Below are 10304 nucleotides of genomic sequence, written 5' to 3'. Positions count from 1 at the left end.
CTCTGAAATGTAACATTATTAGACTCATTTTCTCATGCTTTCTAATGTTATATTTTTGGGGCGATTTGTGTTGCAAAAGTAATGATCATGAACACAAGTGTGCAGTAGGAAAAGGTAATAATTTTAAGTAAAATACAATGTCGTTGATAGCAGTTACCATACCATTGATGGGATTGATTTTGGAAGCAGTGTTTATTGTATGACTGTTTCTTCCTCATCTACTAGATGTCTTTGACCACTGGAAGCAGTAAATATCCAGTGGTATGTGGGGTGTACAGGCCTGCTGTTGCTCTGTGGGAGCCTGCTTTGTGGTTTTGTCTAGACTCCAGGCTTGGAGGTAGCCATTTAGATGATCAGTCTTACATCACGGTGTGTTCCTGCATCAGGTTTAAATCAGTTTGACAAGGACACATTCCTAAAGCGAGCTAGCACTAGATATCCACGGTATAAATTGTTCTGTTCACCTTGTGGAGTTTTTACAGTGTACCAATTTATTTTTTTCTTCTTCTCAGTGAGCTCTTAACATGTCTATATGCCCAGATATTCCAGTTTTAACAAACCATTTAAACGTGCAGACCCTAAACAGTAGGCCACAGACACCCATCCCTCTCAACGTGCCTGTCTTTGTGCTGTGCCTGAACACTGCCTGAACACTGTCTGAACAATGCTCTGTGTGTTGAACCGGCCCACTTCATGTCTGGATGGTTATCATCATAACTCATTCATAGTTTACGCAGCCAATTCCCACTGTCAGAGATGGAGCCTCCGGCACAAATCATTACGCTCAGCCGAAATGGGCGAGGCACGGATAAATAAGGGACCACAGAATTCCGCACCGTCAACTGTATTGGTGACACGCTGAAATCGGATGCACACGGTCAGTTCCCAAGTCCACCTAAGTGGCGGGGGGAGAGTACGCTGGTGACTGCTGTGTTAGCCTCAGTATGGCTTCAGCTCCATCATGTTATACTGCATGTAGACCAGCATGTTATTCTCAGGCCCTTGCATGTGTCGACGTGTTTTACCGCAGCAGAAAAATTAACAACCTGTGCAAACAGTTAATGGTTGGCCAAGATGGTGTGTCATACTGTGTTTCTCTTTTTGAAAAAGACTCAGGGGTTCGGTGTCTCCCTGTTCTGTTTCTTTGAATATAGTGTGTGATGTTTATGAGGGGACAGCAACGATTAACTGTCCTTTAGTTGCCTACACAGATATGTTGGAGTGCAGTTAGCTGGGACATTGTCTGGCAGTGCCTTTTATGATTCTGGGAAGATATAACTAACCAAAGATATTGTACTCTGAATCGTTTTGTGTTTCCCACGCATACTGTACGCTAGCTGTGATGTGCAGGGCAGGGATACAGTGCAATTGTGTGTCTCTGAAATGGTGATAGGCCTGAAAAGTTTTCATAATTGTCAGACCAAATATCTTTAGTGATTTGTTTTAAAGTAACGCTGGGATGACGAAAGTGAAAAAGTATTTGTTTAACTGGTAAAATGTGAACTAGTCAATTGTTTATTTTCTTCCTCCCAGACCAGTCCTACATTGACAATGTCACGGCGCTGGAAAATGTAATGGCTACCAATGAGATTGTCGTGCTGCATTCTTAGCTGTAGTCACGCTCATCACCTGCAGCCTCTTGACGTCAGTAAACAAAGCTGTTCAAGCTGAGTGTCCTTTCACGTATTTGGTTGAGTTGTCCTACACCAAAACCGTTCACTCCCTGCCCACTGTGCCTCCAGCTGCCATAGCCGACAACGCCAACTCAGCACACTGCATAAGGTAATGCTTTTCAGGTTGGAGCAGAAGGTGATAAACATGCTGTATCAGTGTGTCACACACAGTATTCATGAGGATGCCTCTTTGGAGAATGCACGATGTTTTCATGGTGTATTTAGAAAAGCCCCCTTGAGTTAGACCACAGATGGGGGGGGGGGTTCAGCCTAAGGAAATAACTTAGGAGCTTGTCAGAGATGCAAGCTGTCTGTCAGAGAAGCATCCGCCTGTCACAGTAAAATGATCCATCCCTAATATCTCAAGTCAGTTTAGGTGGCTCAACTTGAACCTGTTTGCTTTTACAGAAAGTCAACATTTGATTGGGGATGCTACAATATACAGTCAATATTCCTATGTTTTGTGGGCTTCTGTCAGAAACATCTCGTACAAGTACTTTAGTGTCAAATTCAGGATGATGCAGGCCCTCAACCAAGGTAAAATAAAGTGAAAACAAAAAATAAGAAAAGGGAACGTAGTTTTGGTTCCTTCTAGAACCTTACAAGATCTGTTGGTCTGGTTCCCATCATGTAGATGAACATCTGCCACCAACAGCTGGCATGTGTCATGTCTGCTTCTTGGTCAGCAGCCACTGGGCAAAGCAGTCGGATCAACGTTTATTTTATTGATGTGTCAACTTACTAAAATCAATCAAATAAAATAACAACGATTAAACATGATAGTGTTGATAACGCCAAATAACAAGGAATTTCACTGGACAGTAGAAACATGTATTTTAATATTTTATGATTGAAGAGAAAATGAATATCATACTATTCCACCTTTATTAGTTTAATTAGATATGTATCAACACAATTGTCTAGTGTTGCATTTATCCATAATACCAGCCAAAAATCAACATCATTTCAAGTTTTATATTATTTTGGCGGCCGCTGAATAAAAGATAAAAATGTAATTTTTGACTTAATCTGTCTGGACACTGTCAATAATAGTTATTGTAGATTACTGAGAATCACATTTCATGTCTTTTATATTAAAAGCATGATCCAAATCAAACCTCAGCCATTATCCAATGAGGTTATGTAGCCTTCCTTATGTCATGACTGATCTTTTTCTTTCAATGCAGTGAATCGGCAATCAGAAATCACTTGGGGAAGACAGTGATTCAGTCCTTTATCAACATAATTGGCCTAGAAATTGTCTTTGTTTGCACAGGGAAATCTATTTCTCCATTTGATCTATTATGCAAGGGCAGTGAAGATGTGTACATTGGAAGACCGGAGCAGAAAACTGTGGAATTACATTTCATTCCCCTTAATACCCACAATTCACTGGTGCAGAAAACTCACGCAGATACTGCTCTATATTCTTTTCACTGACAAAGCAATGGCAATATTCCATAACCACCAGCCTGCCACACCCCCGCCCCTCCCCCTCCCCTACTAATCTCTGCTCCTGCATGATGGGACCCTATTTTCCCAGCTTGCTATTTATTGTCCGCCATTTTTATTTCGTTTCTCTGCCTAGCAACAAGTCAGCCGTCCCTTTTCCCCCAGATGCATATGGAAGGTTTGAATGTCGGTTTCACCTTGGATCACATCTCGCTCAGGCTACTCGCCGCGCAGAGAATCCCAGGATCTCGGTTGTGACGTTCGCGGCCAGAGTCACACTGGCTTTTCCAGGGACGAGTCACGTTGGTCTCCGGATGAGGTGCTTCTTCGCCGGGCCTCAGACACGTCCTCTCCCCTCCTGGCTGCTACGGTGTCGCCAGGACACCAGCCAGGCCGGTGTGGGGCGATGTCAGCATGGTGAGGGGGCGGCGGCAGTGGTGAGACGGTCCAAGTGTGATTTTAATTGGATCCCTGGCTTTTTCCATCCTCCCCAGGTCAAGCCCGTGGTGTCGTTGCTTCCCAACTCGGCGTCTTTTCATCCTTTGCCGCCCCCCCTCCCCCCCCTTTTCACCGCTTCCTCTCGTTTTTCCCTCTCATCTGTCCCCCTCTTTCGGCTCTTGGCTCTCCTCACCCTCCATGACTCCTTCACGCTGGCCCCCTAATCTCTGTCTACTCGCCAGTGTGGTCCTTTGGTGGCTAGCTATGTGTCCTCCACTCTGTTCCCCCTCCCCACTCGAGGATCCAATCATCTCTGCCCCCGTCTGTGTTTTCATCTGGACCTCGTCACTCACCATGTGAGATAGGGACCTTTTGCATGGTAAACTGGATGCAGCTGCTCCTCCGCAGTGTCTCTGCCAGGGATGTTTGTTTCATTCTCCCTCTGAGCATATTGGCTTCGAGGGGCTCGGCACACGCCAAACTCCGGTGCTAACCGCGTGTGTCATTAGAATGCCGGTGAAGACGAGACATTGATTGAAGGTTAGAACGTGCAGTGGACAGGTTCTCGGGGAGATAAATCGCTGGTGTTGGGGGAGAGTGGGGCACAAGGGGAACCCCAGTGAGTAGCGGGACATGTCTTCTCAGAACACTCACAAGGTAGCCCATTCCATGTCCTCTATGCTCATTTGACAACTTGGCAATTAACCAGCTGAGAAGAACCACCCCAACAGCGACGCGACTCTTACATAAAAATGAAATTCAACATTACTGTTGTTTGCTCCTTGGGGTTTATGGCCGGGTGTTTCTGTAAAAGCACTTTGTGACAACTGATGTTGTAAAAAGGGCTTTATAAATAAATTTGATTGATTACATAAGACAATGCAACAATTACAGCCCGGCTCATAAAAACGGAGCAGTACGTCTCGCGTTCTGCGGATGACATAGCGGCGATTCAGAGATGATGAGCTTTGGTCCTGTGACATGGCCATGCTGAGCCCCTGGATTCCTCTGTGATCTCGGTCTGCAGTGTTCTGGTCTGCAGTGTTCTGGTCTGCAGTGTTCTGGTCTGTAGTGTTCTGGTCTGCAGTGTTCTGGTCTGCAGTGTTCTGGTCTGCAGTGTTCTGGTCTGCAGTGTTCTGGTCTGTAGTGTTCTGATCTGCAGTGTTCTGGTGTCAGAGGTGGGAATGGCCCTTGCGTGCCTCAGCTAGGTTCACAGGCTTATTAAAAGAGCCTCTATTCACACTTTGCAACTGGGGGTTGCACTGTCAACTAAACCCCAAGCACCCCGACACACACCGCTCACAGACCTTTCTTCTTTCCCGGCAGAATTTTCCAGAAAAAGCTCACAGAAAAAGGCGCATGAGAGATGCGTATGGGAGGAGAGCAAGACCCCGCCCATCCCAGTTTCTGGCGCGGTTTTGTCCTGATGTGACTTTACCATTACCACTCCGGATGGTTCTGTTTTTTCCTTCCTTTTTCTTCATCCATAAGAGATATTTCTGACAGGTTGCTGATGAGACAGTCTCCGGGCAGCCATGGAGACTTTTAAGGTCTCTCTGGAGCCAATCGGCTGACAATGGTGATCTCACAGTCGACAGAAGACCCTCAGAAGACACTCCATTGGTTTGGGGGGGGGGGGTGGGGGGTTGTTACCGATGGGGAGCACACTCAATCCTTTGTGTCCATCTTTCAAAACCCTCATCTCTAAGGTTTTCTGTGGTGCTGATTGAAGATGGGGCAACATCTAGCACGCCCAAGACCCGCAAGGGGCCAAGCCTTCCTTTCAGGGGGATGACCGTAGCTTTTGGCCCCTCGGCTGTGATCCCCGTCCAGATCCTCGTCATCAGAGATCAACTAGGACGCTTGCCTTAATGTCCTCTATTTCTTGGCAAGGGCAACTGGCAGCTTTCATGTATGTGAAGAGCCAGATGAATACGCTTAAAACAGGACGTTGGAGCAGAAGTCTTTGCCTTTTTCTGTGTCTGTGAGCGTCATCTTGACTCGTTATTGTCTTTGAGAAATTAGACATCATTTTTTTATGCTGTTGCTTAATGATTTACATGACACTGAATGCATTTCGAGAAGTTGTTAAGGAATGTTAAAGAGCACTGTTGTCTTCACTGTCTCTCAACACCATCACATTTCATTAATACCAATTTGCGTCTGTTGTTGGAAATGGCTTTTGAATACTTTTTGTGTGAATCCTCAAATCTCTGCCTTTTGAGGATGAGCTTAAATAAGGCATCACACTGATCACGTTCCAGGGTGTTTCAAAGCCGTGTGTAATCGTGGGTGTTTAATTTTATCTGTAGCGGGATGCGTCGCGAGAGGCCTTAGTAATCAGTCCTGTGAACTCGACATCTGAAGGGAGGATGCTGTTTCTGATCGCATCCTCATTGAAGTCCGTCCATTTGCAGAGCGCTTCTCTGTTTCTCCCCTCGAAGCTAGCGCTCCTCTGTTTTGCTCTGGAAGCTAGCGCTCCTCTGTTTTGCTCTGGAAGCTAGCGCTCCTCTGTTTTGCTCTGGAAGCTAGCGCTCCTCTGTTTTGCTCTGGAAGCTAGCGCTCCCTGGCACGTGGTGACTAAATTAAAATGCGCGTTGTGGTGTTGTACATCGTTTTTTTTCTGCCGGTGTCATGTGCACACCTGCCGGGGGCCGGGGGCCTGTGGTCCAGAAGGCAGAGAGGGGAACACGTGCGCAGCAATGTCAACGCTAACTACTCGGCATTAGAGGAGCTCCCGGGCCAGACGCCACAGTGATGGGTGGCGGGTGGAGGTGGCAACGTGTCGGGTCAACCAGAACCAAAAACATCCCCTTGGGCAATTTCAATTACAGTCAGGGCAAGCCTGTCGCACCGTGATGAAATGTTGCTTTAAGGCTGGGATATTATTGGACAGGACAAATGGGATTTGGTGTGCTGATGACCCCACGGTGTCGGCCGGAGACGGCGAAGCCAAGGATGCAACACTAAGAGGTTTACGGCCAACCTGAAAGGCGCTTTGTTTTATCTGTCCTCAACCAAAATAACATGACTAATCAGGTGTCACTAGAGCTATGGACCGGAACTGGCAATATCATCTTGTGCCATTTTGGTACTTCTGAAGTTGGGGAGATATTGCTAGCCTTAGTGTATCTGTAGCCGCTGGGCAGTGGCCATGGGAGTGGGGGGGGGGGGCATGGGAGAGGGTAAGCAGTCACCAGTCTCCCTTTGAGGACGTCAGGTACTGGATTTAAAAAGTCAAGGAGTAAAGTATCAGACTATCCCTTCATCTTTCTAACGATCAATAAGGTAGTGTAACCTTTTATCGGACACGTGCTGCGATATGTTAATGACATTCACAGTGTCTCTGTGTACTTCTCTGCATGTTCCACGTCAAACTATTTGTCCTTGTCTCATGACCCAACATCTGGGGGGTCAATTAAAAGGCCGCACAGGAAGGCTTCAGCCCTCAGTTCTTATTGTACTGTCCATAAACATTGATGACTGAATGCTGCAAAGTTCTTGCATATCCTCTGTACCAATGACTTTGAAAAAGACCAAGCCAGATATTTGATTTTCTATCTCGACTCCTAGGGAATTATCCTGTGTTTTAGATGATATTGATTTGGTGGTGGATCAAAAATGAATTCCCCCGTGGACGAACAGGGTGTATTTCATAGAGTTCCTTTAGCCAGTTATTAGAGAGGGATATAGCCTGGATACTGATCACTATTCCCCAGCTCTAAACCCATATCTGGACATGAACATAAAACTGTAGATGTTATGGCTGTTGTGAATGTCACACACGTTCTTCTCCCAGGTGTTTTGGTCATACACAATCGCCCCGGAAAGGGATTTCAATTTAGTGATTTGGCCTTGAAAAATATAACTTATTTGAATGGCGAAAATCTAGTGCAGGAAGTGCCAATTCAAAATCCCTGTTGGCTTGACATCGTGGAGGCGGTTTCTGCCTTGCGATTGACAGCGTTACGTGAAGGTCGGTCACCTTGAAAACATCCCCTGAGGTGGGATCTGTTTTCTACGTAGCTGTTGTGTAAAAAACGAGACTGTTGAATAACCCATTATGCAAGTTATAGTTAACTTATACCAACATTGCTTCCAGCACTACATCTGTCATGTTATCTTGAATGTGACAGAGCCTAATGTAACCGTGTAAATCGTGATGGGTTCATTACAAATAAATCTGTGGCACTATGAATAATGTTGGCGAGGAGAAGAATGGCAGCTCATCGCCCTCCCACTTCACTGATTAAGACAGAACAGGATTTCTCCTTCCGTTCCTACGCACGTGTTTCAGAAATGTTATACTTGCGGCTTGTTTGAAGACACATGTCAACATGATCTGCACGTGTTCTGTGAGGAAACATCAATCAGTAAATAGGCAAAACACAGTGACATAATGAAACCCGTGATTGTGTTTTGATAGTGTTTTGCATTCTGGATTTCCATCACCATGTACCTAGCCTGTTTGAACACCTAACTCACTACTCCTTGGGGAAATGAAAGTTGTCAGTATAGCCCTGCTCTAAGTCACCAGCTATGAAATAGTGGCTTTGTATCAATCCAATCTTTTTTTTTTTGTGGCATTCCTTTGAACATTTCAAGTCAGTGGCACTTCTGTTTACAAAGCCTGTTTAGACGAGTTATGGTTGGAAATAATTAGGCCTGTGTGCATGAGAACGGACATATTCCCTTTCTATCAGTTTAAAAACCAACTTGGTTAATTAATCTTCTGTGCCGTTACTCTCCCCAAATAGTTTCCTTAATAGCTGCTGCATTCCTTAGATCTGAAGTCAGCAGTGCATATTTTACCCTTTGTTTTTCTTCTATATTTGTTTTTTGTTCTCCTTTTTTTCCACAGAATTCCCATTGACCCATATATGTGATCTTATACTTGAAGTAAATCATATGAAATATCACGTCAAGAGGGAACAATGGATGCGATATTATTAGCTGCGTTAGAGGTATGAATCCGCTGAGAACGTGGCGCGGTGGGGTCCAGTGTTCCCTGAGTGAGAACATTAACATCTTATTTGGGCCAGGGTGAGACTCGTGATTACCTCATGGAACCGCGTTGTTTCATCACCAGGAGACCTTGGGAATGAGCTGACTCTGTTGACTGACTGTATCCACCCACGCTGGAGGAGGAGCAACCAGGGGAACTCAGAGAGGACCTCAGAGAGCCAGCTCGAGGTTTAGCAGACTGATTTCGGAGACAGGGCCTTTTCACAGAAACATCACACATGAAAACGTGCGATGGCACCTATTCTAGTGTTTTCTGGAAGAGGCCCCTGCTCAAATGTCAACATGGCATTGATCCTCAGCACCGTTTTAGCAACCTCCTCACACCCACTCACACCTAAGTGGACATGAATGGAAATAGTTAGCAGTTAGTGGTCAACCTTCACAACAGCCTCTGATGTCCACTATGTAACTGTCAATTAGTCCTGGGATCAGCCCTGGAGGAATCACGTAATGCCAGCGCATGAGGGGATGATCTGAATTAGCAGGGTAAATAGCATAAATCTAATCTCTCAGTGCAATAATTAATATGCAATTTCCACATGTGTGTGCTGATTATAAGGCTATGGCACGTGATGAGTTATCAAAACAAGAAATACTACTCGGATTAGGATTCTGCCTTTAATTGGATAGATGAAAGGAGCAATTAGTTGCACTTGAGTCAAGAATGTGTCCTTTTTCAAGTCTTCCTTCTTTAATGGGAATATGGGAAATTATATGTTATAGCTATGCTTTGATTTCTTTGTGCATTAGTTTGAAACATCATTTTATTTATTTTTGATGGTGTCAGTGTGTTTTGATCGTATCCATGTCTATACGTCACTGGTCATAGTATGTTCATAGAAGACTGGGACTGAATGGGGTGTCTGTGGGTGACCACTCTGTTGGTTAGGCAGACTAGATGTTGAGAATTACAGTGCTTTCGGAAAGCATTCAGACCCCTTGACTTGCTTTTTTTGTTTTATAGACTGAATTTATAATTTAATATACATTAATTTATTTTTCCACCAATCTGGACACAATATCCTATAATTACTAAGTGAGAACATGTTTTTACGAAATGTTTGCCAATTTATTGAGAATAGAAAAATCACATGTACAGACCATTTTTTCATTACTTTGTTGAGCACTTTTGGCAGCAATCACTGCTTTGTCTTTTCTTGGGAATGTTTCTACCAGCTTTGCAGACTTGGATTTGAGCAGTTTTTCCCCATTCTTTCTTATTGATACTCTCAAGGTCTGTCAAATTGGATGAGGAACGTCAGTTAATTGTGATCTTCAGGTCTCTCCACAGATGTTAATTGAGGTTTAAGTCTGTACTTTGTCCGGGACACTCATCCTTCCTTTATTCCGGACCAGTCTCAAAGTCCCTGTCGTTGAGAAGCATCCCCATAGCATGATGCTTCCACCACCACGCTTGGATGGTATTAGCCAGGTGGTGAGCAGTACCTTGTTTTTGCCAGACAAAGCACTTGGCATTTGCCAGACAAAGCACTTTAAAGTTCAAATTATGGCCTCATCAGACCACATAATTTTTTTCCAGTTTTTAGGCAGCGTTTCATTCAACTTTTAATCGCCAGTGGCTTCAGTCTAGCCACTCTACCATAAAGGCCTGATTAATGGAGGGCTGCAGAGGTGGTTGTTCTTGCTGTTTCTCCCGTCTCTGCAGAGCTCTGTTAGAGTGGCCATTGGGTTCTTGTTTTTTGTTCTGACATGCAC

General features: G+C 44.8%; 1 long non-coding RNA gene across 1 annotated transcript in view; it reads left to right on the top strand.

The window, feature by feature from the left end:
* LOC105028606 overlaps positions 1-10304 on the top strand; it is a 104816-nt gene that overhangs the window by 65976 nt on the left and 28536 nt on the right. The gene's annotated exons all lie outside the window — the stretch shown is intronic.

The sequence above is a fragment of the Esox lucius genome, chromosome 4 (genome assembly GCF_011004845.1).
Source record: "Esox lucius isolate fEsoLuc1 chromosome 4, fEsoLuc1.pri, whole genome shotgun sequence".
NCBI classification, from domain to species: Eukaryota; Metazoa; Chordata; class Actinopteri; order Esociformes; family Esocidae; genus Esox; species Esox lucius.
The sequence above is the reverse complement of the archived record's forward strand: the minus strand, read 5'-3'. Positions and strand labels throughout refer to the sequence as shown.